Source organism: Triticum dicoccoides, chromosome 3A (genome assembly GCF_002162155.2).
Source record: "Triticum dicoccoides isolate Atlit2015 ecotype Zavitan chromosome 3A, WEW_v2.0, whole genome shotgun sequence".
In the NCBI taxonomy this organism is placed as follows: domain Eukaryota; kingdom Viridiplantae; phylum Streptophyta; class Magnoliopsida; order Poales; family Poaceae; genus Triticum; species Triticum dicoccoides.
In genome coordinates this window covers 569,655,684-569,678,332 of record NC_041384.1, presented here as the reverse complement: position 1 = coordinate 569,678,332, position 22,649 = coordinate 569,655,684, and positions in this window count along the sequence as shown.

Sequence of the window (22,649 nt, the reverse complement as noted above, 5' to 3'; positions counted from 1 at the left end):
TAACAACATACGTTGTTCCCTTTGTCATCGGTATGTTACTTGCCCGAGATTCGATCGTCGGTATCCAATACCTAGTTCAATCTCGTTAACGGCAAGTCTCTTTACTCGTTCCGTAATACATCGTCTCACAACTAACATATTAGTTGTAATGCTTGCAAGGCTTATGTGATGTGTATTACCGAGAGGGCCCAGAGATACCTCTCCGACAATCGGAGTGACAAATCCTAATCTCGAAATACGCCAACCCAACATCGACCATTGGAGACACCTGTAGTACTCCTTTATAATCACCCATTTACGTTGTGACGTTTGGTAGTACCCAAAGTGTTCCTCCGGTAAACGGGAGTTGCATAATCTCATAGTCGTAGGAACATGTATAAGTCATGAAGAAAGCAATAGCAACATACTAAACGATCAGGTGCTAAGCTAATGGAATGGGTCATGTCAATCAGATCATTCTACTAATGATGTGACCTCGTTAATCAAATAACAACTCATTGTTCATGGTTAGGAAACATAACCATCTTTGATTAACGAGCTAGTCAAGTAGAGGCATACTAGTGACACTCTGTTTGTCTATGTATTCACACATGTATTATGTTTCCGGAAAATACAATTCTAGCATGAATAATAAACATTTATCATGATTATAAGGAAATAAGTAATAACTTTATTATTGCCTCTAGGGCATATTTCCTTCAGTCTCCCACTTGCACTAGAGTCAATAATCTAGATTACACTGTAATGAATCTAACACCCATGGAGCTTTGGTGCTGATCATGTTTTGCTCGTGGAAGAGTCTTAGTCAACGGGTCTGCAATATTCAGATCCGTATGTATCTTGCAAATCTCTATGTCTCCCACCTGGACTAGATCCCGGATGGAGTTGAAGCGTCTCTTGATGTGTTTGGTCCTTTTGTGAAATCTGGATTCCTTTGCCAAGGCAATTGCACCAGTATTGTCACAAAAGATTTTCATTGGACCCGATGCACTAGGTATGACACCTAGATCGGATATGAACTCCTTCATCCAGACTCCTTCATTTGCTGCTTCCGAAGCAGCTATGTATTCCGCTTCACATGTAGATCCCGCTACAACGCTTTGTTTAGAACTGCACCAACTGACAGCTCCACCGTTTAATGTAAACACGTATCCGGTTTGCGATTTAGAATCGTCCGGATCAGTGTCAAAGCTTACATCAACGTAACCTTTTACGATGAGCTCTTTGTCACTTCCATATACGAGAAACATATCCTTAGTCCTTTTCAGGTATTTCAGGATGTTCTTGACCACTGTCCAGTGATCCATTCCTGGATTACTTTGGTACCTCCCTGCTAAACTTATAGCAAGGCACACATCAGGTCTGGTACACAGCATTGCATACATGATAGAGCCTATGGCTGATGCATAGGGAACATCTTTCATATTCTCTCTATCTTCTGCAGTGGTCGGGCATTGAGTCTTACTCAATTTCACACCTTGTAACACAGGCAAGAACCCTTTCTTTGCTTGATCCATTTTGAATTTCTTCAAAATTTTGTCAAGGTATGTGCTTTGTGAAAGTCCAATTAAGCGTCTTGATCTGTCTCTATAGATCTTAATGCCTAATATGTAAGTAGCTTCACCGAGGTCTTTCATTGAAAAACTTTTATTCAAGTATCCCTTTATGCTATCCAGAAATTCTATATCATTTCCAATCAGTAATATGTCATCCACATATAATATCAGAAATGCTACAGAGCTCCCACTCACTTTCTTGTAAATACAGGCTTCTCCAAAAGTCTGTATAAAACCAAATGCTTTGATCACACTATCAAAACGTTTATTCCAACTCCGAGAGGCTTGCACCAGTCCATAAATGGATCGCTAGAGCTCGCACACTTTGTTAGCTCCCTTTGGATCGACAAAACTTTCTGGTTGCATCATATACAACTCTTCTTCCAGGAATCCATTCAGGAATGCAGTTTTGACATCCATTTGCCAAATTTCATAATCATAAAATGCGGCAATTGCTAACATGATTCGGACGGACTTAAGCATCGCTACGGGTGAGAAGGTCTCATCGTAGTCAATTCCTTGAACTTGCCGAAAACCTTTTTGCGACAAGTCGAGCTTTGTAGACAGTAACATTACCATCAGCGTCAGTCTTCTTCTTAAAGATCCATTTATTCTCAATCGCTTGCCGATCATCGGGCAAGTCAACCAAAGTCCATACTTTGTTCTCATACATGGATCCCATCTCAGATTTCATGGCTTCTAGCCACTTTGCGGAATCTGGGCTCACCATCGCTTCTTCATAGTTCGTAGGTTCATCATGATCTAGTAGCATGACCTCCAGAACAGGATTACCGTACCACTCTGGTGCGGATCTTACTCTGGTTGATCTACGAAGTTCAGTAGTATCTTGATCTGAAGTTTCATGATCATTATCATTGGCTTCCTCGCTAACTGGTGTAGGTGTCACTGAAACAGTTTTCTGTGATGAACTACTTTCCAGTAAGGGAGCAGGTACAGTTACCTCGTCAAGTTCTACTTTCCTCCCACTCACTTCTTTCGAGAGAAACTCCTTCTCTAGAAATGATCCATTCTTAGCAACAAATGTTTTGCCTTCGGATCTGTGATAGAAGGTGTACCCAACAGTTTCCTTTGGGTATCCTATGAATACACATTTCTCCGATTTGGGTTCGAGCTTATCAGGTTGAAGCTTTTTCACATAAGCATCGCAGCCCCAAACTTTAAGAAACGACAACTTTGGTTTCTTGCCAAACCATAGCTCATAAGGTGTCGTCTCAACGGATTTTGATGGTGACCTATTTAACGTGAATGCGGCCGTCTCTAAAGCATATCCCCAAAATGATAGCGGTAAATCTGTAAGAGACATCATAGATCGCACCATATCTAGTAAAGTACGATTACGACGTTCGGACACACCATTACGCTGTGGTGTTCCGGGGGGCGTGAGTTGCGAAACTATTCCACAGTTTTTCAAATGTACACCAAACTCGTAACTCAAATATTCTCCTCCACGATCAGATCGTAGAAACTTTATTTTCTTGTTACGATGATTTTCAACCTCACTCTGAAATTCTTTGAACTTTTCAAATGTTTCAGACTTATGCTTCATTAAGTAGATATATCCATATCTGCTCAAATCATCTGTGAAGGTGAGAAAATAACAATATCCGCCACGAGCCTCAATATTCATCGGACCACATACATCGGTATGTATGATTTCCAACAAATCTGTTGCTCTCTCCATAGTACCGGAGAACGGTGTTTTAGTCATCTTGCCCATGAGGCACGGTTCGCAAGTACCAAGTGATTCATAATCAAGTGGTTCCAAAAGTCCATTAGTATGGAGTTTCTTCATGCGTTTTACACCGATATGACCTAAAACGACAGTGTCACAAATAAGTTGCACTTTCATTATCAACTCTGTATCTTTTGGTTTCAACATTATGAATATGTGTATTACTACTATCGAGATTTAGTAAGAATAGAACACTCTTCAAGGGTGCATGACCATAAAAGATATTACTCATATAAATAGAACAACCATTATTCTCTGATTTAAATGAATAACCGTCTCGCATTAAACAAGATCCAGATATAATGTTCATGCTCAACGCTGGCACCAAATAACAATTATTTAGGTCTAATATTAATCCCGAAGGTAGATGTAGAGGTAGCGTGCCGACCGCGATCACATCGAATTTGGAACCGTTTCCCACGCGCATCGTCACCTCGTCCTTTGCCAGTGCCCGCTTATTCTGTAGTCCCTGTTTCGAGTTGCAAATATTAGCAACAGAACCAGTATCAAATACCCAGGTGCTACTGCGAGCATTGGTAAGGTACACATCAATAACATGTATATCACATATACCTTTGTTCACCTTGCCATCCTTCTTATCCGCCAAATACTTGGGGCAGTTCCGCTTCCAGTGACCAGTCTGCTTGCAGTAGAAGCACTCAGTTTCAGGCTTAGGTCTAGACTTGGGTTTCTTCTCTTGAGCAGCAACTTGCTTGCCGTTCTTTTTGAAGTTCTCCTTTTTCTTCCCTTTGCCCTTTTTCTTGAAACTAGTGGTCTTGTTAACCATCAACACTTGATGCTCCTTCTTGATTTCTACCTCCGCAGCTTTTAGCATTGCGAAGAGCTCGGGAATAGTCTTGTTCATCCCTTGCATATTATAGTTCATCACGAAGCTCTTGTAGCTTGGTGGCAGTGATTGGAGAATTCTGTCAATGACGCAATCATCTAGAAGATTAACTCCCAATTGAATCAAGTGATTATTATACCCAGACATTTTAAGTATATGCTCACTGACAGAACTGTTCTCTTCCATCTTGCAGCTATAGAACTTATTGGAGACTTCATATCTCTCAATCCGGGCATTTGCTTGAAATATTAACTTCAACTCCTGGAACATCTCATATGCTCCATGACGTTCAAAACGTCGTTGAAGTCCCGATTCTAAGCCGTAAAGCATGGCACACTGAACTATCGAGTAGTCATCAGCTTTGCTCTGCCAGACGTTCATAACATCTGGCGTTGCTCCAGCAGCAGGCCTGGCACCCAGCGGTGCTTCCAGGACGTAATTCTTCTGTGCAGCAATGAGGATAATCCTCAAGTTACGGACCCAGTCCGTGTAATTGCTACCATCATCTTTCAACTTTGCTTTCTCAAGGAACGCATTAAAATTTAACGGAAACAACAGCACGAGCCATCTATCTACAATCAACATAAACAAGCAAGATACTATCAGGGACTAAGTTCATGATAAATTTTAAGTTCAATTAATCATATTATTAAAGAACTCCCACTTAGATAGACATCCCTCTAATCCTCTAAGTGATCACGTGATCCAAATCAACTAAACCATGTCCGATCATCACGTGAGATGGAGTAGTTTCATCGGTGAACATCATTATGTTGATCATATCTACTATATGATTCACGCTCGACCTTTCGGTCTCCGTGTTCCGAGGCCATATCTGCATATGCTAGGCTCGTCAAGTTTAACCTGAGTATTCTGCGTGCGCAACTGTTTTGCGCCCGTTGTATTTGAACGTAGAGCCTATCACACCCGATCATCACGTGGTGTCTCAGCACGAAGAACTTTTGCAACGGTGCATACTCAGGGAGAACACTTCTTGATAATTTAGTGAGAGATCATCTTATAATGCTACCGTCAATCAAAGCAAGATAAGATGCATAAAAAGATAAACATCACATGCAATCAATATAAGTGATATGATATGGCCATCATTATCTTGTGCTTGTGATCTCCATCTCCGAAGCACCGTCATGATCACCATCGTCACCGGCGCGACACCTTGATCTCCATCGTAGCATCGTTGTCGTCTCGCCAATCTTATGCTTCCACGACTATCACTACCGTTTAGTAATAAAGTAAAGCATTACATCGCGATTGCATTGCACACAATAAAGCGACAACCATATGGCTCCTGCCAGTTGCCGATAACTTGGTTACAAAACATGATCATCTCATACAATAAAATTCAGCATCATGCCTTGACCATATCACATCACAACATGCCCTGCAAAAACAAGTTAGACGTCCTCTACTTTGTTGTTGCATGTTTTACGTGGCTGCTACGGGCTTAAGTAAGAACCAATCTCACCTACGCATCAAAACCAGAACGATAGTTTGTCAAATAGACTCCGTTTTAACCTTCGCAAGGACCGGGCGTAGCCATACTTGGTTCAACTAAAGTTGGAGAGGCAGTCGCCCGCAAGCCATCTCTGTGCAAAGCACGTCGAGGGAACCGGTCTCGCGTAAGCGTACGCGTAAGGTTGGTCCGGGTCGTCTCGTCCAACAATACCGCTGAACCAAAATATGACATGCTGGTAGGCAGTATGACTTGTATCGTCCACAACTCACTTGTGTTCTACTCGTGCATATAACATCAACATCATTAACCTAGGCTCGGATGCCACTGTTGGGTTTCGTAGTAATTTCAAAAATTTTCCTACGTGCACACAGGATCATGTGATGCATAGCAACGAGAGGAGAGTGTTGTCTACGTACCCAACGCAGACCGACTGCGGAAGCAATGACACGACGTAGAGGAAGTAGTCGTACGTCTTCACGATCCAACCGATCAAGCACCGAAACTACGGCACCTCCGAGTTCGAGCACACGTTCAGCTCGATGACGATCCCCGGACTCCGATCCAGCAAAGTGTCGGGGAAGAGTTTCGTCAGCACGACGGCGTGGTGACGATCTTGATGAACTACAGCAGCAGGGCTTCACCTAAACTCTGCTACAATATTATCGAGGAATATGGTGGCAGGGGGCACCGCACACGGCTAAGGAATCGATCACGTGGATCAACTTGTGTCAACTTGTGTGTTTAGAGGTGCCCCTGCCTCCGTATATAAAGGAGTAGAGAGGGGGAGGCTGGCCGGCCATAGAGGGAGGCGCAGGAGAGTCCTACTCCCTCTGGGAGTAGGATTCCTCCCCCCAATCCTAGTCCAACTAGGATTCCTCAGAGGGGAAGGGAGAGAGGGGGCCGGCCACCTTCTCCTAGTCCTAATAGGACTAGGGGAGGGGGAAGAGGCGCAGCCACCTTGGGCTGCCCCTTTCTCCTTTCCACTAAGGCCCATGAAGGCCCATATGGATCCCGGGGGGTTCCGGTAACCTCCCGGTAACCCGGTAAAATCCCGATTTCACCCGGAACACTTCCGATGTCCAAACATAGGCTTCCAATATATCAATCTTTACGTCTCGACCATTTCGAGACTCCTCGTCATGTCCGTGATCACATCCGGGACTCCGAACAACCTTCGGTACATCAAAATGCATAAACTCATAATATAACTGTCATCGTAACCTTAAGCGTGCGGACCCTACGGGTTCGAGAACAATGTAGACATGACCGAGACATGTCTCTGGTCAATAACCAATAGCGGGACCTGGATGCCCATATTGGCTCCTACATATTCTACGAAGATCTTTATCGGTCAGACCGCATAACAACATACGTTGTTCCCTTTGTCATCGGTATGTTACTTGCCCGAGATTCGATCGTCGGTATCCAATACCTAGTTCAATCTCGTTAACGGCAAGTCTCTTTACTCGTTCCGTAATACATCGTCTCACAACTAACATATTAGTTGTAATGCTTGCAAGGCTTATGTGATGTGTATTACCGAGAGGGCCCAGAGATACCTCTCCGACAATCGGAGTGACAAATCCTAATCTCGAAATACGCCAACCCAACATCGACCATTGGAGACACCTGTAGTACTCCTTTATAATCACCCATTTACGTTGTGACGTTTGGTAGTACCCAAAGTGTTCCTCCGGTAAACGGGAGTTGCATAATCTCATAGTCGTAGGAACATGTATAAGTCATGAAGAAAGCAATAGCAACATACTAAACGATCAGGTGCTAAGCTAATGGAATGGGTCATGTCAATCAGATCATTCTACTAATGATGTGACCTCGTTAATCAAATAACAACTCATTGTTCATGGTTAGGAAACATAACCATCTTTGATTAACGAGCTAGTCAAGTAGAGGCATACTAGTGACACTCTGTTTGTCTATGTATTCACACATGTATTATGTTTCCGGAAAATACAATTCTAGCATGAATAATAAACATTTATCATGATTATAAGGAAATAAATAATAACTTTATTATTGCCTCTAGGGCATATTTCCTTCATCAGGCAAGTGGGATTCCAAGGACCCTCTCATGGAGGCTTATCACCGTGAGGTTGATGCTGTTGGTGGACACTTCAAGGGTTATCAGGTGGAGCACATTGACCGTATGAAGAATGAAGCGGCCGATGCTTTAAGCCGGTTGGGATCTCAGCGTAAGCCGGTGCCGCCTAACACCTTTTTAGATGTTCCGCATAACCCTTCTGTTAAGTTGCATACAGAGGAGGACTTGGCTGTTCCAGACCCAGAATCACAATTGGTGGCGGCTCTTCATGTCATTCCAGATTGGACAATGCCATATTTGGCTTATATGACCCATGGTGAGTTGCCGGAGGATGAGACCTTGGCACAGATAACCCGGCGGTCTAAGTCAATGACAATTTCCAATGGTGAGTTATATCATCGCAGTGTCACCGAAGCATTTCAATGTTGTGTCTCTCCTAAAGAGGGTCAAGAAATTCTTCGTGAGATCCATGAAGGAGATTGTGGCCATCATGTCGGTTCAAAGTCTCTGGTGGCCAAAGCTTTTCGTCATGGTTTTTACTGGCTAACCGCTCACGCCGATGCGGAGGATCTGGTCAGTAGGTGTGATGGGTGTCAAAAATTTGCACGACGCGCGCACGTGCCGGCTCAAGAATTGCGGATGATTCCAATCACTTGGCCGTTTGCAGTCTGGGGGCTTGACATGGTTGGACCTTTCAAAAGGTCCAAAGATAAGAAGACGCACCTTTTGGTGGCAGTGGACAAGTTCACAAAATGGGTTGAGGCAGAACCGGTCTGTAAGTGTGATGCGGCCACGGCGGTTCAATTCATGTAGAAGGTGATAGACGATGTCCTGTACTAGGGGGTACTCAACACGTCATCCCCCGATCTGTTAGATTGGGCCGAGGACCCTTGTGGTCGTATACTCATGGGCCAGTTCGAACAGCTGCCGCATACAAGGAAGATTCCACAAGACTTGGCGATCAAGACAAGGACTCCTCCCCACCGGCGTATTCGGCTAGGACTCTTGTTATCCTAGGCCTCTGGTGCATTATATAAACCGAGGCCGGGCTAGTCGATAGATAATATACATACAATCATACCATAGGCTAGCTTCTAAGGTTTAGCCTCTCCGATCTTGTGGTAGATCAACTCTTGTAATACTCATATCATCAAGAATAAATCAAGCAGGACGTAGGGTTTTACCTCCATCAAGAGGGCCCAAACCTGGGTAAAACATCGTGTCCATTGCCTCATGTTACCATCTGCCTTAGACGCACAGTTCGGGACCCCCTACCCGAGATCCGCCGGTTTTGACACCGACAGTGATCATTTGTTTTGGCTTTCCACACAACATTATCACTGATAATGGCACTAACCTGTCCCAAGGAGATATGGAAGAGTTGTGTCAACGGGAACAAATCTGGCTTGATGTTTCATCTGGCTTGATGTGTCAACGGGAAATCCTGAAAGGTCTAAAACCCCGGCTTATGGTGGAATATTGCTCATCTTCGGCCTTACTACACTTGAGCCACCAGCTCTCATAATGTACATACTTTGAAGTTGTATATATTATGATAAGTAATAAAGCAGGACCTCTGTCCTTTTTTGACCATATATCGTTATTATTCTAATTATTAAAACTGCCAGTTGGGGGCTGATCGTATTCGAATCTAGCTTAACCCTTTTGGTCCGGCTCATGATCATATTCGTATCTAGCTGTTAAACCTCATGGTCACTAGGGGGCTTCCTGTTCAAACATAGGTCGTATTCGAACCAAAGAGAACATAGTTGTCATAACCCTCTTGATCGGCGCAAAGCCAAACTCACTAGGGGGCTTCCTGATCGTATGCGAATCATAGCTCAACCCCTTTTGGGTCCAACTTGGATCGTATTCGAATCAGGGTCGTTAAAAACCTCTCAAGGTCATTTGGGGGCTTCCTGTTCAAACATAGGTCGTATTTGAACCAAAAAGAACATAGCTGTCGGTACCCTCTTGATCGGCGCAACGCCAAAGCCACCGGGGGCTACATGATTGTATCTGAATCCTAGCTTAACCCCTTTGGTCCAGTTTACTGATCGTATTCGAATCGGAAGCCTTCAAATTTTTCTTAATGCTTGATTTACATTGTTTAAAATATACTCTTTTGTTTTATTAGTTTTTTGTTGTCTCGAATCTAACTATAAGTTTGGTTTCAATTTAAACCGGCTTGGTTCTTTGACAATAAGTTGCCAATGTATAACAATCATCAGGCATATGGAGTATTGACTTATAAAATGATTGGGTTGTCACCCTTACTATCCGGGTCACATAAGCCGGGAGTCCAAAGTCAAAGAACGCAGGTATGACATTGTCATTCATAAACAGACCTATCTGTGTTTTTTTATTTTTCAAAGGCTTTTCAGTCTTGTTTATCTTTACACATGGTCCCAATTATTCTGCTATGGTAATTTCATAGTTATGTATTGTGTGTTTTGACCCATCCAACGGTAAACAGCCAGGACAGTTTCTCATCTTCTACATACAGGAACAGGTTTAAACACTGCAGATATGATAAAAGATATAAATCATATATTGACATGACGTATAAAATGTCAGATGCAGTATGATATGCATCATGGCATAGGCAGAACATGCAAGTTTTAAAGCTAGCCTATTTCAAGGCGTTGGGAGCCAAAAAAGGTTAAAACTTTTTTTTCTCTTCAACGGATGTTAAGCTAAGGCTGGGTAATCAAGTCTTGGCCGGATTATTTGGACGGTTATGACTCCTCCCTCGCCGGTTCGTCTCCCTCCACTGAATGGAAGCTGGGCTTAGACCAGTTGAACCCATGAAGAGCAACGAACTCAGCTCCTTCATCAATCAGATCAGCCGGGTCAATCTCTGGAGCAAAGGTGTGTTGGCGAACCGGTAGGATGAGATCTGTTACTTTATATGAAGGAGTCGCCATCTTTTTATTATCAACATCAAAACCCGGCTGATACTTATCAATGTTGGTCTCGTCGCCAAGAATGGTAGCCTGAGGACGAACTTCCCTCACACAAGCAACAAAGTCATCTTGATCAAACGGAGTCTTGTCTTCCTTCAAGGGGGGATACCCTTTGGCTACGTCAGTCGGGTCTAGTTCCGGCACCCAAGCTTTGGAGCGGCTTAAAGCATCTAGGGCTCCGGCTCTTGCATAAGACTGCTTGACCTCTTGGAATCTGGCGGGTAAGATGGATAATTTCTTCAAAACATCACTCAAGAGGTTTGGTCCCTGGTTGGCTGGGGAGATAATAGCAAGCGCTCGTTGAGCCCCAGTGTACTGTTGCTCCACCAGGGTGTAAACCGCCTTGAGTTTTGTCACGCTGTTTTGGCTCAAATTGCTGCTCCATGGACCTATGAGTATTTTAAAGGGTTAAGTAGGCGGCTTATATTCCTGGTAAAAATAGAGTTTAAGTAAATAATATAAATGACTCACCAAAGACTGCGGAGACCATCTGAGACACACGATTTTTTAAGTCGGTGAGCTCCGTGGTAACCTCCTTGAGAGCCGCCTTAGCTGTCTCAGCACGTTGTATCAGCAAGGTGTTCTCATCAGCCCAGGATTTTCTCTCCGCATCAATACTAGTCTTCAATTTTTCAGCTTCAGAGAGGCTTAATTGGAGTTTGGAGTCAACATTTTTTATCTCCGTTTCTTGATCCACCAGCTGGGTCTTTGCATCAGTTAATTGAGAACCCAATTCAGCTATGGCGGTCTACAAACATGCACATGTTTGTTAAAAATTTATTTCAATAAAGGAAATAATGATTAAAGTCCCAAGTGCTTTGCAACGCAACACCACTCGGCACTTGGGGGCTAATGTCTGCCAAAGCAATTTTTTAAAATGCAAAATGGTTCTTCTATGATTAAAGTCCCAAGTGTTTTACAAGTAACAACGCTTGGCACTTGGGGGCTAATGCATGACATTAAGAAAGTTTTATCATTTTGAGCCGGATTAATTCAAGACAGTTATGAAGTCAAGTACCGGCTCATCCATGATAAATTAAGCCGGCCCTTGGAGGCTACACATTGCTATTAAAGTTTACATGATCATATTTACAAAGTCCCTTCTCATTATTGCATAATGACCTGGCCCTTGGGAGCTACACTGGTTGAAGCTTTTATGGGCATCAGGCAATTACAAGTCCTAGGTTGCTGCAAGCATGACAACCCGACACTTGGGGGCTACATATGAGGAATACTCAGTTTTGACTAGTGATTAAGATGAACAACATGGATTTCTTCAAAGTGGTAAAATTTATATTGAAGCAAGTCTTAAATCATCACTTTGCTTTGCTCAAGACTTGGGGACTATAGGTCAAATTTATGCTAATCCACTGGACTTAGGGAAAATCTAAGACAGAGCATCAACCTATATCATAAGTCTACAGATCATTCAGGTTCATCATAATCCGAAGACTTGGGGGCTGGCAGAGCATATGTAAACTAGTGAAAGCCGGGGAACATACCTCATATTTCAGTTGCAGCTGCTTGACCATCTCAATTTCCGAGTCATGGCTGGAACGCACATGACTGAGGTATCTAGATGGCACGTCACTAATGTTCAGGTGAGCATAGTGAGAGACGTCAAAACGTACTTTCTGCCTTTCCAAGGCCTCTTGTTTGGCAGAGTGCCTGGCCAGTATAGTTGGATTGCCCGGCTCAACGAATCGGCTACTAGTAATTAAGACGTCATTGTCAGAAGGCGCCGGTGGGTCAGCTGAGCTGGACAGCCCGACGGTGGATGGATTGAGAATGGTCTCATTAGCGGACGGCTCAGGAAGGTCGGATTGAATATTGACAGCATGGTCTTCTGGTGCTTCGGATTGTTCAGGAGCAGTTGGTATTGCTGGCTCAGGAGAAGGGTCTTTCGGGTCTTCCGCCGGCTTATCCACCCTCTTTTTCTTGGGCTTTGCTTGACCACTAAGAGGAATTTCATGAGTCAATATAATGATACAGATCTAAAGATGCAGAAGAAAGATAATTTTCTTTACCCGGGGGTAGTCTTGAAAGCCAGAAATTGAGTTTGTGAAGAATCGCCGGACGAACGAGGAACCTCCTGCAATAGTAAAATCACAATTAAGAGAGCAAAGAAGTAGATTCATTGACAAAAGTGAAATATAAAGGTGAAAATAAACCTCATTCTGGCGTTTCCGAGGAGTCTTCAGTAAGCCGGAGAGGAGTTCATTATCGTCACTGGTCTGGGCCTAACGGCGGCTCTCATGTTGCTGCATTTTCAAAAGAAAATGAGGATCCAGATAAGCCAAAGGGTGCGAAAACCTTACTTTCTGGGTTACCAGTCGAGGTTTCTGTCTTGGCAAAGGTTCTGAGTCGGAGGAAATAGTTACCTCTTCTTCTACTGCCTGGCTGGCTCACGTGTCATCCTGGCAATAGTCAGTATCAATAAGGTTGTTAAAAAATAGGCGAAGAGAGTCAAGGGCTACCTCCGACTCAGAAACATCATCTAGCTTGAACATATCAGAAGCGGTTCTTTTCTTCTTGGACTTTCGGGTCGTCTTCTTGGCGGCTATGGTGGCGGCTCTAGCCTTCTTGGCAGCGTCATGATCGTATTTTGCCTTCCAAAAGTCAGACTTGGCTTGTAGGAAAATACCATGTTAAAGGTCATGCAAATACTTAACTACTGAAGAAAAAAGGGAGTCAAGGGGACTTACCTCTGGTACCGGGTTAAGCTTGCAGAAAGGATTCAATCCAACTTTACTGCAGTGCTCGTATTTACTGTTTAAGAGGGTGGTTGACATTTTGACAATGGCCTCTTTAGTCAGTTGTACAGAACTATGACGCAGAGGATCATCTAGGCCTCCTCCATATTTATACATCAAGTTGGCTCGGCGGCTCAGAGGGATGAACCGCCATGCGATCCAACAACGGATCAAGTCAACTCCAGTCAGGCCGTTTCCCAACAAGGCTTGAATCCTTTTGATGGACGTGATGAGCTTCTTACATTCAGCGACAGTCAGCTTGTCAGGGAGCGCAAACTTAGAATCCAGACGCTCCACGCGATAACCCGACATTGGTTTTTCATCGGCTGGGGACGTGTCTTCGCAATAAAACCAAGTTTGGTTCCAATCCTTGTGATGGCTTGGTAAGACCACTAAGGGAAAGACAGTGCCATGTCGGTGCTGAATCGAAATTCCACCAAGTTCCAAGCTAGGGCCGTTGGTGCATTCATTCTAGCGGTTCAGATAGAAATACTCTCTGAAGAGTTCAACGGTAGGTTCTTCCTGAAGATAAACCTCATAGAGAACTTGAAAATTGCAGATGTTGGATAAGGAGTTGGGTCCTAGATCTTGTGGATGAAGCTTGAAAAAATGCAGAACATCTCTGAAGAACTTTGAGTTGGGTGGTGAAAAACCCGGGTTCATGTGATTAGTAAAAATGATGACTTCACCGTCTTTGGGCTGAGGTCGTTCTTTGGCCGGGTCAGGAGCACAATAGGACATAATGTTCTTCTCCGGCAAGTATCCGATGGTGGCAAAATCCTTCAAAATGTCATTCATGACTATGGAAGGGACCCAGTTGCAGACTATTGGCACTTTTGACGGCATGATGAAAAAGGACAAGCTAAAGAGAAAATAATTTGCCAATTCAAATTAATTGGTGGAATTACAGGTTAAATGATTATAGTAGAGATGAGTAATGGCGGCTTAAGTAGGGGCTAATGATATATGAAGGAGAAATGAGCGGGTATGCTAAGCCGCCATGGCTCAAGATATTTGAAGGTTGTCTGAGAAAGAATTGATTAAGTACTGAGACAAACAAGTTTCACAAGCTATTGCTATTATTTTAGATCAAGATGGTTCAAAAAAGAAAAATAAATCTGGACCTAAAAAACCAGTGCAGAGGAGTTCGTCAGTTCTAAAGAGGCCTTTGTACAAGAGAAAAGGATCTGCTAGCATCTGAAATGGATGCAAAACAACTACCGCATAGGTTTTATACTTCTTTTAGATCAAAGGAGTGTGCGGTGGAGAAACTGCAAGGAATCTGCGATGAACAGCGAAGAACACAAAAAGAACTCGCGAACCCTAATGCAAATCTAAAGGTGTGAGAAATCAAGGGCTTACGAATGTAGATCTACTACAGAGGGTCGCCGTTGTTCTTTGGACAAGCTCAGGGTGATGCAGCGGCCAAAGTTGAGGACGACGGTGAGCGCTGCGGCGGCGGAGCTCGAGCGGCAGAGAGGTTGTGAGAGAAGGAAGAATAAGAAAGAGGAAGGACCGGCCGTGCCAATTTATAAGGAGATAGGTGAACAGGTAGGTGCAAAAATCGAGGAAGGCTAAAAGTAATGATTATCCAGCTAAATGGACGCCTCGATTTTCGGAAACCATTTAAGCTAAGGATCCATTAGAGATGACGTCGTGGCGGGTTTCCAATTTTTTTGAAGATGATGTCATGGCGGGTTCCAGAGCTTTTACAAACAGCGGCAGAAGACGAATACCAAATTCACATGACTACTTATAGCAAGACATCTCCCATGTCCTCGGGAACAAACATAACTACTCACAAATTGTATTCATGTTCATAATCAGAGGGGTATTAATATGCATAAAGGATCTGAACATATGATCTTCCACCAAATAAACCAACTAGCATCAACTACAAGGAGTAATCAACACTACTAGCAACCCACATGTACCAATCTGAGGTTTTGAGACAAAGATTGGATACAAGAGATGAACTAGGGTTTGAGATGAGATGGTGATAGTGAAGATGTTGATGGAGATCGACCCCCTCCCAATGAGAGGATCGATGGTGATGATTTCCTCCTCCCGGAGGGATGTTTCCCTGGCAGAACAGCTCCGCTGGAGCCCTGGATTGGTTCCGCCTCATGGCGGCGGAGTTTCGTCCTGAGAGCCTGCTTATGATTTTTTCCAGGGAAAAAGACTTCATATAGCCAACGATGGGCACCAGAGGCCTGCCAGGGGCCCACGAGACAGGGGCGCGCCCAGGGGGTAGGGCGCGCCTCCCACCCTCGTGGACGGTGGGTGGCCCCCTCCGGTGCTTTCTTCGCCCAATATTTTTTATATATTCTGAAACTAACTTCCTGGAGTTTCAGGACTTTTGGAGTTGTGCAGAATAGGTCTCTAATATTTGCTCCTTTTCTAGCCCAGAATTCTAGTTGTTGGCATTCTCCCTCTTCGTGTAAACCTTGTAAAATAAGAGAGAATAGGCATACATATTGTGACATAATGTGTAATAACAGCCCATAAGGCAATAAATATCGATATAAAAGGATGATGCAAAATGGACACATCAACTCCCTGATACGTCTCCAACGTATGTATAATTTTTTGATTGCTCCATGCTATATTATCTACCATTTTAGATGTTTATGGGCTTTATTATACACTTTTATATCATTTTTGGGCCTAACCTATTAACCCAGAGCCCAGTGCCAGTTTCTATTTTTACCTTGTTTTAGAATATCGCAGAAAAGGAAAACCAAACGGAGTCCAATTGACCTGAAACTTCACGGAACTCATTTTTGGAAGGAAAGCAACCCGGAGAGTTGGAGTCTACCTCAAGGAAGCTTCGAGGAGGCCACGAGGTAGGGGGGCGCACCCACCCCCCTGGGCGCGCCCTCCACCCTCGTGGGCCCGTCGTGGCCCCCCTGACGTACTTCTTCCGCCTATATATCTCCAAATACCCTAAAACCATCGGAGAGCACAATAGATCGGGAGTTCCGCCGCCTGAAGCCTCCGTACACACTGAAAGCCAATCTAGACCCGTTCCGGCACCCTACCGGAGGGGGAATCCCTCTCCGATGGCCATCTTCATCATCCCGATGCTCTTCATGACGAGGAGGGAGTAGTTCTCCCTCGGGGCTGAGGGTATGTACCAATAGCTATGTGTTTGATCTCTCTCTCTCTCTCATGTTCTTGAGGTGATACGATCTTGATGTATCGCGAGCTTTGCTATTATATTTGGATCCTATGATGTTTTCTCCCCCCCCCTACTCTCTTGTAATGGATTGAGTTTTCCCTTTGAAGTTATCTTATCGGATTGAGTCTTTAAAGATTTGAGAACACTTGATGTATGTCTTGCCGTGCGTATCTGTGGTGACAATGGGATATCACGTGATTCACTTGATGTTTGTTTTGGTGATCAACTTGCGGGTTCCGCCCATGAACCTATGCATAGGGGTTGGCACACGTTTTCGTCGTGATTCTCCAGTAGAAACTTTGGGGCACTCTTTGAGGTTCTATGTGTTGGTTGAATAGATGAATCTGAGATTGTGTGATGCATATCATATAATCATACCCACGGATACTTGAGGTGACATTGGAGTATCTAGGTGACATTAGGGCTTTGGTTGATTTGTGTCTTAAGGTGTTATTCTAGTACGAACTCTAGGGCTATTTGTGACACTTATAGGAATAGCCCAACGGATTGATTGGAAAGAATAACTTTGAGGTTGTTTCGTACCCTACCATAATCTCTTCGTTCATTCTCCGCTATTAGTGACTTTGGAGTGACTCTTTGTTGCATGTTGAGGGATAGTTATGTGATCCAATTATGTTATTATTGTTGAGGGAACTTGCACTAGTGAAAGTATGAACCTTAGGCCTTGTTTCAACACATTTCAATACCGTTTACGCTCACTTTTATCATTAGTTACCTTACACGTTCTTATATTTTCAGATTACAAAAACCTATATCTACTATCCATATACTACCTGTATCACCATCTCTTCGCCGAACTAGTGCACCTATACAATTTACCATTGTATTCGGTGTGTTGGGGACACAAGAGACTCTTTGTTATTTGGTTGCAGAGTTTCTTGAGAGAGACCATCTTCATCCTACGCCTCCTACGGATTTATAAACCTTAGGTCATCCACTTGAGGGAAATTTGCTACTGTCCTACAAACCTCTGCACTTGGAGGCCCAACAACGTCTACAACAAGAAGGTTGTGTAGTAGACATCAAGCTTTTTTCTGGCGCCATTGCCGGGGAGGTGAGCGCTTGAAGGTATATCTCTAGATCTTTCAATCGAGTCTTTTAGTTTCTTGTCTTATCACTAATTAGTCTATAAAAGAAAACTATTAAAAAATGGAATTGAGTTTGCCACATATGCTTCATCTTTTTAATATCTTTCATGAGTATGATGGGAAGGAAAATTGTGCTCAAGTACTAGAAGAAGAATTACATAGAATGCTTGGCATAAAATATTTGAATGATGAGCATGATTGCAATGTTGTTAGTATGAATTCTTTGAATATCCATGATGCTAATGATATGCAAAGCCACAAGCTTGGGGAAGCAATGTTTGATGAAGATGATATTTTTTGTCCCCGAAGCTTTGATGAGCAAATTTATTATGATGAAAGCATGCCTCCTGTCTATGATGATTATTGTGATGACAGTATGCTTTAAAGAATAATGATAACCATGAAACTTGTCATCTTGATCTTAATTTTCAATCACATGATAGTTATTTTGTTGAGTTTGCTCCCACTATTATTCATGAGAAGAATTTTGCTTATGTGGAGAGTAGTAAATTTTCTATGCTTGTAGATCATGAAAAGAATACTTTTGGTGCTGGTTATATTGTTGAATTAATTCATTATGCTACTAAAAATTGTTATGAGGGAGGAATATATGCTTGTAAGAGTTGCAATAATATCAAGTTGCCTCTTTATGTGCTTAAAGTTTTGAAGTTATGCTTGTTTTGCCCTTCTATGCTAGTTGATTATTGTTCCCACAAGTTGTTTCCTCACAAAATCCCTATGCATCGGAAGTGGGTTAGACTTAAATGTGCAAGTCATATTCTTCATGATGCTCTCTTTATGTTACAATTCTTATCTTTTATGTGAGCATCATTGAAATCATCATGCCTAGCTAGGTCCGTTAAATGATAGCGCTTGTTGGGAGGCAACCCAATTTTATTTTAGTTCCTTGATTTTTGTTCCTGTTTAGTAATAAATAATTCATCTAGCCTCTATTTAGATGTGGTTTTATGCTTTTAATTAGTGTTTGTGCCAAGTAGAACCTTTGGGAAGACTTGGGGAAAGTCTTGTTGATCATGCTGTAAAAAACAGAAACTTTAGCGCTCACGAGAATTATTCCCATTTTTATTTGGAAAGTGCTATTTAGTTAATTATTTTTGAATATGATTAATAGATAAATTCCTCAGGTCCAGAAATTCATTTTAGAATTTTATGAGTTCCATAAGTATACGTTTGATCCATATTACTACAGACTGTTCTATTTTTGACAGATTCTGTTTTCTATGTGTTGTTTGCTTATTTTGATGAACCTATGAGTAGTATCGGAGGGTATGAACCATAGATAAGTTGGAATACAGTAGATATTACACAAATATGAATTTATAATGAGTTCATTACAGTACCTTATGATGGTGATTTTCTTTATTATACTAACGGAGCTTACGAGTTTTCTGTTAAGTTTTGTGTTGTGAAGTTTTCAAGTTTTCGGTAAAGATTCGATGGACTATGGAATAAGGAGTGGCAAGAGCCTAAGCTTGGGGATGCTCAAGGCACCCCAAGGTAATATTCAAGGATAGCCAAGAGCCTAAGCTTGGGGATGCCCCGGAAGGCATCCCCTCTTTCGTCTACTTCCATCGGTAACTTTACTTGGAGCTATATTTTTATTCACCACATGATATGTGTTTTGCTTGTAGTGTCAATTTATTTTGTTAGGATTTGATTTCTGTTATTTAGAACAATGTTTTGCATGTTTTATTTCAATAAAAGTGGCATTGATAGCCTTTACTATGCCTAGAAGTCCACATCTTGCTGTTTGAAAACAGAAAGTTTACCGCTGTTGCAATAATTCCCTAGAAAAGTCAGAATGTGACAAAATGTTGAAACCTTTTAAATATTAAGCTCTGATAAATTTACTATAGTGTGAATTTTCTTTCATAATTTTTGGAGCTAGGGAAGTATGGATGTTGCTGCATTCTTTACAGACTGTCCTGTTTAGGCAGATTGCTGTTATGTTTGCATTGTTTACATATGTTTGCTTCTTTAATGATTCTATTTGAGGATAGGACTATTAAATATGAAGATGCATTTTGTATTCAATGTTGAATAATAATTTTAGTGATTTGCAACAGTAGAGTATGATAAGGTTTTTGCAATGTGTTATACTAACTTATCTCACGAGTCCTTGTTGAGTTATGTGTGGATGAAGCTTTTGAGATTTAGGGAGACCGTGATATGAGAGGAATTAAGGAGACACAAAAGCTCAAGCATGGGGATGCCCAAGGAATCCCAAGATAATATTTTAAGAAGTCTCAAGCGTCTAAGCTTGGGGATGCCCCGGTTGGCATCCCACCTTTCTTCTTCAACAACTATCGGTCAGTATCGGTTGATCCTAAGTTTTTGCTTCTTCACATGATGTTTGCTATTATTAGATGTCATTTTTTGCTTTGCTTGCTGTTTGAATAAATTATCAAGATCTGAAATTATTAAATGAGAGAGAGTCTTCACATAGTTGCATAATTATTCGACTACTCATTGATCTTCACTTATATCTTTCGGAGTAGTTTGTCATTTGCTCTAGTGCTTCACTTACATCTTTTAGAGCACGGTGGTGGTTTTATTATATAGAAATAGATGAACTCTCATGCTTCACTTAGATTATTTCGAGAGTCTTAAGTAGCATGGTAATTTGCTTAAAATCCTAATATGCTAGGTATTCAAGATTAGTAAAATTTTCTTATGAGTGTTTTGAATACTAAGAGAAGTTTGATGCTTGATGATTGTTTTGAGATATGGAGGTAATAATATCAAAGTCGTGCTAGTTGATTAGTTGTGAAATTGAGAAATACTTGTGTTGAAGTTTGCAAGTCCGGTAGCATGCACGTATGGGTAAACGTTGTGTAACAAATTTGAAACATGAGGTATTATTTGATTGTCCTCCTTATGAGTGGCGGTCGGGGATGAGCGATGGTCTTTTCCTACCAATATATCCCCCTAGGAGCATGCGCTTAGTGCCAAGGTTTTTGATGACTTGTAGATTTTTGCAATAAGTATGTGAGTTCTTTATGACTAATGTTGAGTCCATGGATTATACGCATTGTCACCCTTCCATCATTGCTAGCCTCTTCGGTACCGTGCATTGCCCTTTCTCACATTGAGAGGTGGCGCAAACTTCGCCGGTGCATCTAAACCCCGTGATATGATATGCTCTTTCACGCATAAACCTCCTTATATCTTCCTCAAAACAGACACCATATCTACCTATTATGGCATTTCCATAGCCATTCCGAGATATATTGCCATGCAACTTTCCACCATTCCATTCATCATGACACATTCATCATTGTCATATTGCTTAGCATGATAATGTGGTTGACATAGTATTTGTGGCAAAGCCACCGTTCATAATTCTTTCATACATGTCACTCTAGGTTCATTGCATATCCCGGTACACCACTGGAGGCATTCATATAGAGTCATCTTTTGTTCTAGCATCGAGTTATAATCATTGAGTTGTAAATAAATAGAAGTGTGATGATCATCATTTTCTAGAGCATTGTCCCAAGTGAGGAAAAAAAGAGAAAGGCCATAAAAAAGAGGGAGAAGGCCCCCCAAAAAAGAGAAAGGCCATAAAAAAGAGAAGGCCCAAAAAAATGAGAGAAAAAGAGAGAAGGGACAATGCTACTATCCTTTGCCACACTTGTGCTTCAAAGTAGCACCATAATCTTCATGATAGATAGTCTATTGTTTTGTCACTTTCATATACTAGTGGGAATTTTTCATTATAGAACTTGGCTTGTATATTCCAACAATGGGCGTCCTCAAGTGCCCTAGGTCTTCGTGAGCAAGCAAGTTGGATGCACACCCAATTAGTTTCTTATGTTGAGCTTTCATACATTTATAGCTCTAGTGCATCTGTTGCATGGCAATCCCTACTCCTCGCATTAACATCAATCGATGGGCATCTCCATAGACCATTGATTAGCCTTGTTGACGTGAGACATTATCCTTTTTGTCTTCTCCACATAAGCCCCTCATTATTCTATTCCACCCAAAGTGCTATATCCTTGGCTCGCGCTCATATATTGCGTGAAAGTTTATAGGTTTGAGACTAAAGTATGAAACAATTGCTTCGCTTGTCATCGGGGTTGTGCATGATGAGAGCATTCTTGTGTGAAGAAAATGAAACATGACTAAACTATATGATTTTGTAGGGATGAACTTTCTTTGGCCATGTTATTTTGAGAAGACATAATTGCTTAGTTAGTATGCTTCAAGTATTATTATTTTTATGTCAATATGAATTTTTATCTTGAATCTTTCGGATCTGAATATTCATACCACAATTAAGAAGAATTGCATTTAAATTATGCCAAGTAGCACTCCGCATCAAAAATTCTGTTTTTATCATTAACCTACTCGAGGACGAGCAGGAATTAAGCTTAGGGATGTTGATACGTCTCCAACGTATTTATAATTTTTGATTGCTCCATGCTATATTATCTACTATTTTAGATGTTTATGGGCTTTATTATACACTTTTATATCATTTTTGGGACTAGCCTATTAACCCAGAGCCCAGTGCCAGTTTCTGTTTTTACCTTGTTTAAGAATATCGCAGAAAAGGAAAACCAAACGGAGTCCAATTGACCTAAAACTTCACGGAACTCATTTTTGTAACAAAAGCAACCCGGGAGACTTGGAGTCTACTCAAGGAAGCTTCGAGGAGGCCACGAGGTAGGGGGGCGCGCCCTCCACCCTCGTGGGCCTGTCGTGCCCCCCCCCCTAACGTACTTCTTCCGCCTATATATTTCCATATACCCTAAAACCATCGAAGAGCACAATAGATCAGGAGTTCCGCCGCCAGAAGCCTCCGTAGCCACCGAAAGCCAATCTAGACCTGTTCCGACACCCTGCCAGAGGGGGGATCCCTCTCCGGTGGCCATCTTCATCATCCCGGTGTTCTCCATGACAAGGAGGGAGTAGTTCT